The sequence below is a fragment of the Choloepus didactylus genome, chromosome 14, assembly GCF_015220235.1.
Source record: "Choloepus didactylus isolate mChoDid1 chromosome 14, mChoDid1.pri, whole genome shotgun sequence".
NCBI lineage: Eukaryota > Metazoa > Chordata > Mammalia > Pilosa > Megalonychidae > Choloepus > Choloepus didactylus.
The window spans coordinates 18,456,151-18,463,095 of record NC_051320.1 but is presented as its reverse complement, the minus strand read 5'-3'; the positions used below and the strand labels follow the sequence as shown (position 1 = coordinate 18,463,095).

Genomic DNA, 6,945 nt, shown 5'->3' with positions numbered 1-6,945 from the left:
CCAGTGTGCTCCCCAAATATAAGACTGTTCCTCTGTACAACTGCTCTCTTTAGCTTAGAGCCAGTAAAGCTTCAAAAAGTGTTTCAAGGAAGGGCAAGTAGGCATCCTGCAAAATCCCCTGAAGAAAGCAAGCTGCAGAAAGAAAAATGGTGTGGCATTAAGAAGTCTTTTTAGAACAAGTGCTAGAAGCACTAACTTATGCTAGGAATAAAAATTCTCCTTGGTTGAGCTGTCTGGGGGGTCGATTTGCCCCTGTGCCCAGAAGAATGTGCAATGGTTGGAGGGCACCATTTCTAAATGCGCCATCAGAGGTTTTAGTTTTTACATATAACTCATCATTTTATTCTTGCCCTTTAATCATAAAATTAATAGAGAGAAGACTTTCTCTGTGGATTTGAAATGTTAGGAGATATTAAGGCTATTTTAAGGATGAATTAGTCTGAGGAAATGCCCCGTCTTGCTTCAGGGCAGTGGACAGCAGAAGCACTGGTTGTATAGTGAGCTGTTCACTCCATTAGTTGAGATATTGAGACAGAGGGTGTTTCTTATCATTTCCTGCTTACAGTTTTAATTTTACATTTGACGACAGTGGAAACAATCAGGTGACAGAATTTGGTTCAGTATAAAAGAGAGAATTACTGGTCAGTAATCAATGGCTATCAATCAAAACCCTGACATGGGGTGATCTGCATGAATAATTTAAGACTGATTTGTTAACTGTGCTGAAGTGACGTGAACCTTGCAATAAGATACACTGTCAATTGCCAGCAATTTACTCTGTTTTTTTAAAACCACGGACAGCAATTTACAGAAAAGATTAGACCAGCTTTTGTTCACATGTGACATTTTCTTGATTTGAGACGTCGATCTGGAAAGCTGTGAAGTGGCAACTGGAATTTCGAATGAAACTAGAAAGTTTAGAGAAGGACTGTTTTTACCTAAGAATGTCTATATTTCTGCTCTGAGAGAACCCCAGATGCACACCTCCTTCTGGGACTTTGTAGATGCAAATAAGCATGTCAGAGGAGGGTATGGCATCTTCCCTCAGAACCATTAGCAACTTTGTATTACTCAGTGCTCCTGCTTTTGCTTTTCTTTCTTAGAACTGGTGCTATTAAAAAGAAACCACAATGAATACATTTGATTTAATCCTAAACCAGCCTGCTGGATACAATCACTTTAATCCTGCACCAGAATGGTTATTTTTTAATTGCTTTTCAAAAGAACATGATATGAGCAAAATAGACACCATAGTAATAATCATTTGCAGGCAAGATCCAAGAATAAAATACCAAAATTAATGGGCAGAACTTTAAGGAGAAACAAGATACTTGCAAAGCCCCCAAAGATATATTAATTACTACGTTTATTTTAACATATGTCCACAAATTCTTTGATATGCCCCCCCCACCAGAGGTGAAACTTAAGTGTGTCCTGGACTTAATATTACTTCCAAAGAACACAGCATAAAACAGGAAAGACAGTAACTTTGCAGTGGAGAAAACTGGCAGATGCCACCTTAACAAAGTGATCAACGTAGTGTCTCCAAGAATAAACCATGTGTATCACTTACCTCCTGATAGGGTGTGATAAGAAGGTCATTTCACCTCTGTCATATCCTTCCCCACAATTCATAATCCCAACCTAAATAATAGGAGACCTCAGAAAAACCCAAAAGAGGGACATTCTACAAAATACTTGTTGGGTACTCTTCAAAAGTCTCTAATGTCATGGCTATAAAAACAAGGGAAGAATGAGAAACTGCCATAGACTGTAGACAGTGATGCAACTTGGTATCCTGGGTTGGATCCTGAGACAACAGCAAAAAAGGACATTAGTGGAAAACCTGGTGAAATGTAAATAAAGTCTCTAGTTTAGGTAATAGAATTTTACCAATGTTAATTTTACTTTTGATAAATGTACCATGGTTATAAAGTTGTTAACATTAGCAGATGCTGGGTGAAGAGTATATGAGAATCCTCTGTACTATTTTTGCAACTTTTCTGTACACTTATAATCATTTCAACAAAATAAAAAGAATTTAAGAAAATGGTTACTAGAGAGCTACAGTAAATGTCTGCACATGTTTTTTAATTAGTATGGGTTTTTTCAATCTGTTTTTATTATTAAAGTTAGAAGCAAAACATTTTTTTTCTTTGAATTTAAAAAATCTACATGAGCTACATTTTCTGTAGAAATTGTAAACTCCAAGATGTCCTGAAGTGCAACAGTGAATCAAAGCACATTTATGGTACAAAGATTCCATGTCAATTTTGATGAGGTATAGTCTGTGGACGATCATTTCTCTGTGCTTTGGAAAAACCCTGAACTTAGTGTATATTTTAAAATTTATTCTTGGTGTTTATATTAATTTACTAATCTATTCAAATTTCCTAGGAATTTTGAATCTTATAAGCAAAAATTTTTATTGTTAATTCCTGCTCTGAAATTGCATATGCAAATAGTCATTTAAAATACAAGTTGAAGTTCTGCTTTCCATATGAGAAAGCAGGCAACATATCCTTATTGTTTAGCAATAAATATAACTCTAGAAAGTGATACTCATAGCTTTTTTTAATGCCTGTGTCATTCCCTCTTCTGCTCTGTCTCTGTATACACCCTTTTCCGTCTGGGTGTATACTCTGTCTTGTATAGTTTAGTGTCAGCTCTGAGGGTTTGTTTCCATCTTTTTTTCCTTGACAGTTTTTCTCAAAAGGGGAAAATGACGAAGACTGTTTATTAAGTTACTTTTTCTCCTTTGATCTCAGTTTTCAAGGGTAAAGTGTAAGATGGTACAATCTGATCATAGAGGTCAAACACTGAAGAGGGTTTTTAAAAGAAATTCTTATTAGACCATTACCCCAACTCTATCCAGGATCTATTTCACTATTCCAGGAGACATAATTGTTCACTTAAAACAAATAATCAGTGTTGGCATCAGTGCCAGATGAATTATGCACCTAGATCGGTGCAAAGACAGAACAAAAATACAAGATGTCCAAAGAACCTGGGTCATCAAGAATAATCAATATAAATACAAGTGGGTTGACTGAAACAGAAATTACTTGCTCGAGCAGGGAGACCTCAAACTGAAATAGGAGTCTCAAATTAGTTAGCCAGGTATATTGGCTTATAAAGGTGATTAGGGGATTTCCAAATGGGAATTTACTATAATTGGTTGGCATTTAGTTTCCTTATTATAAAGGAGGGTCTTACAAAGTGGGCAATGATCATAGATTGATTTTTACAGTGTATTTGTCTATTTTAGTAGGCCATTTCTATTGGATTAAAAGCAGTTTATTTCCAGTTGTCACTTCAAATGCAACTTTTGCAGGGTGCATTCCGTTTTTTTCAGAAAGCCCCCACTTTTACTTTTTAAATCTTTAGAAAGTCCTTGTTACTTCTCAGAAAGAAGTAATGCCAGTATAGGCAGCCAATTTATTTTATTTGTCAGCATTATACTGTGCAAGTCTGATTCTGCATCCAAATCCATGAACAGACAGGACAAAATCACGAAATTCCTTTGAATGGGTGGGAAGTTATTTTGAAGAATAACAAATTTGCCTCTAAATCGTTTAAATGGTCTTTTTAATTTTTGCCCTATAGGATTGTATTGGGACAGATTTCAGGTGTTACATTATTGGCATACTCGTGTAATGTTAGGCAAAAACCCAGCATAGTATTTTTTTAATAGTCAACAGTAATATTTCAATACTCCTTCATCTATTGCAGCACAGGTATCCCACCAATGAAAAGGAACAACAATAAGGAAGGTATATGAGAGCATTGAATTTTTTTACATGACTTTTCAGTAAACCTACGACTTCTCTAATTAAAAAAAAGTAACAAAAATTTGGCTTTGGGCATACATAACCTCATAAAGAAGAAAATATAATTAATATAATTGTTTGTAATTCATTGTGGTTGAACTTCTTTGTAATCATATTTTTATACTATAAATACATTCAGTTTTTGAAAATACAAAGACAATTTTAAATGATTCATATTCTAGTTAGAACCTAAAATTATAATTACTATTTAATACTGTTTTTTTCTTCTCTAGTCACTTTACAAATAGAAATGTAAGAACTGGCATTCATGGCCCTATCCTTAAGATGTTCATATCAAAATAAACACTTACCATACACACAGCTAGATAAAATGTTTAGTAATGTTTGAAAAGGTATGCACAAAACTGTGACCATATAAATTGGAGGATATCAGCTATTAAATAATATATACAGTAACACATAGTGCAGAGTGTTTAAAGAAATGTAAGCTAATCATTTACTTACAAATAAGAAAACAAAATCTTTTACATACTGGATTAGAAGTTTATAGAATAAGCAGAAGTATTTTCATATTTATATTAAACATTGCTTAACTGACTAGTAATCCTTCTTTAAGAAATATTTATATTGATATATATCAATACAATATAAACTTTAATTCAGTTACATCGTTGGCTGGAAAAACGCCATTTGGCCTCGAAGTTTTCCTTCTCACCAATCAAAATGTGAATCTGTTTTTGATAAAACTGTGATCCTGGGTCCAGCTTGAAAATTCAAATGTCTTTCAAACAAATGCAGCCCTGTCACTTCTATAGGTCTATGCGAATTACTAACCCTCTCATGGTAGCTGGGAAGTTCCCTAGAGCTTATATTCATTTCTGTTACTTTGAGAGCCAGAGTTCAGCTGGACTGGTGCAGGTGATCGCTGTAGTCTTGGCAATAGTTTTGGAGGCAGTTCTTTAGCGAAAGCCTTTCTCTGTTCCCTTGCCTCTTTTCTTGCATCGATCCGTTGTTCTTCATTTTCATACTTTTCAGCAAAGTAATCAAGAACTTCATGAAAATCTTCTGCTTGAGCTGACTGTGGTATATCTCCAAGTAAAACATCATAAGCATGAGTACCTTGACAATAAAATTTTTGATTTGAATTTTTTCTCTCTGTCAAATAGCCACCTTCTAAAGATATGCCAGCGAACAGTCCTCTTGATTTACAATGTGTGAAGACAGCTGCAGAGCTTCTTAAGGCTACGTTTCCTTCCAAATTCCTTCCCAAGGGCTGAACCGCCACAGTAAAATTCCCTCCAAATGTTGGGTTACCACCTTTTGCAAAGGCTTCTACTGCTCTGTCGTAATTCAGAATTATTACCAGATCTGATACCTCAATTCCTATTTTAAATCCTCCACCAAGCCCAGCTACCCCAACTGCTGGAGGTGCAGACCATTTCCCATCTGGGAGACACACTGCTTCCTCTAGCTGTTGACAGAAATCCAGCTTTTATCACAGATAAAATCACAAGACCTTTGGCTTCAGCAAGGACATGGGCAAGAATGATCTTATCAGGGCCATTTCTGGAAGTGATTTCTATGAATGCTCTTAATATTTTAGTAACCTTTTTTGTTTCTGATTTCAAATTGGGAGGTATAGGATTATTCATTTATAAATATCCGCAGGACAAAAATACCAAAACTATGGGATTGGCAGTTGGGCAACACTCCACTCAGCTTGTTCACTCCCATTGTGACTTTTAAGAATTCCAGTATTTTTTAAGTTGGGAAGAACCAGAATGGATGATCCCTATTACAGAGCCAGAAGGTGCTCCACTTCTGTGCTTTTTTTTTTTTTTTTTTTGCCCCAACCGACAATATCATTTAATCTTTCCAAATAAACCTAATTATAGAATACCAAGCATCTACAGTAATAGCAAACTAAGCTTAGATTTCTCCCATCCCCTTAACCTGTTGATCTCCTAAAATTAATAAAATATATTTGAAATTATTACAAAACAAAGATATTCTAAAATGCCTTATATAAACTTAGCTTTGGGGATTCATGGATTAAATGATATGGTTTTATTGTTTATTCCTTGATTAAAAATTTAGAGTAACCACAATTTTTTTAAACGATGTAATTTCAGATGGAAATGTTGACTTCTTTAGAGCCAGGCTTCACTTTCCATGCTTAGCTAATTTATTAAACTTCCATCCACCTCACACATCACTTTCCCTGAAAATGTGCCTGGGACACTATTTCTGCTCAATTTGTCCCTCCTCTGACTTCCTGGAGTGCTCTTTGCTGACCTGTAGGTTCCTGATGACATAAGGCTCTAATGCAGGCTGGCTCTAACATGTTGCAAGGCCTCTGAGAGCAGGGATGTTGTCCTAATGGTCTTCATATCAAGTGGTTGGCATGGAGAAGACATCACATAATGTCACCATCACAGGTTGAAATTATAGGACAGATGTCTAGCATGGTATATAATCATGGATGTAGACGTGAACACAAAACTGAAATGACAAGCACAGATGCCTCTCTTAGTAAGTGCTGATTATGCAGCTGCACCCGAAGTCCAGGAAACCTAAAGCATCTGCGTCAGACAGTCTTCTGATCAGGCTCCTTTTCCCAGACACGACACCCCTTTTCTTAAAAAGAAGCCATCACATAAATGCAAACAATAACAGAAGTTTGTTAGTAAATTTTGTATTTTTACATGTGTTTGTGTATGTATATATGTGTATACGGTATAACATATTGCTAGAACAGTTTTTTCTTCACTAATGAGATCCTTATCACCTATCAACCTCTTTAGAAATCATTAGTGCCCCCCCCCAAAAAAAATTTGTGAGATGCCAAGCCAGGGTATAAAATGAAAATACCAGGCTTTCTTTATTCTATTAACATGTGTATAATATCACATACATATTAACGTGAATTTCAGAGCATTTTACTCTTTTCAGTCTGTGGGTTTGAAAATATATTCTGTTAGACTGAAAAGAGGTTTGATGAGCAAAGTACTCATGAATGCAAGTTCAGTACAAAATCATTATTAGTTGGGAGATAGCTTACATGGCCCTGGGGATTGTGAAAAAGAATAAATTCACACCCTGTTTGCAATAGAAATTTTATTCAAATTTAATTAAAATCACCCCCTCACGGGTT

General features: G+C 35.5%; 1 pseudogene; it reads right to left on the bottom strand.

The window, feature by feature from the left end:
- Positions 1–4,428: 4,428 nt before the first annotated feature.
- LOC119508788 lies at positions 4,429–5,443 on the bottom strand (annotated as a pseudogene).
- Between the last annotated feature and the right edge of the window lie 1,502 nt (positions 5,444–6,945).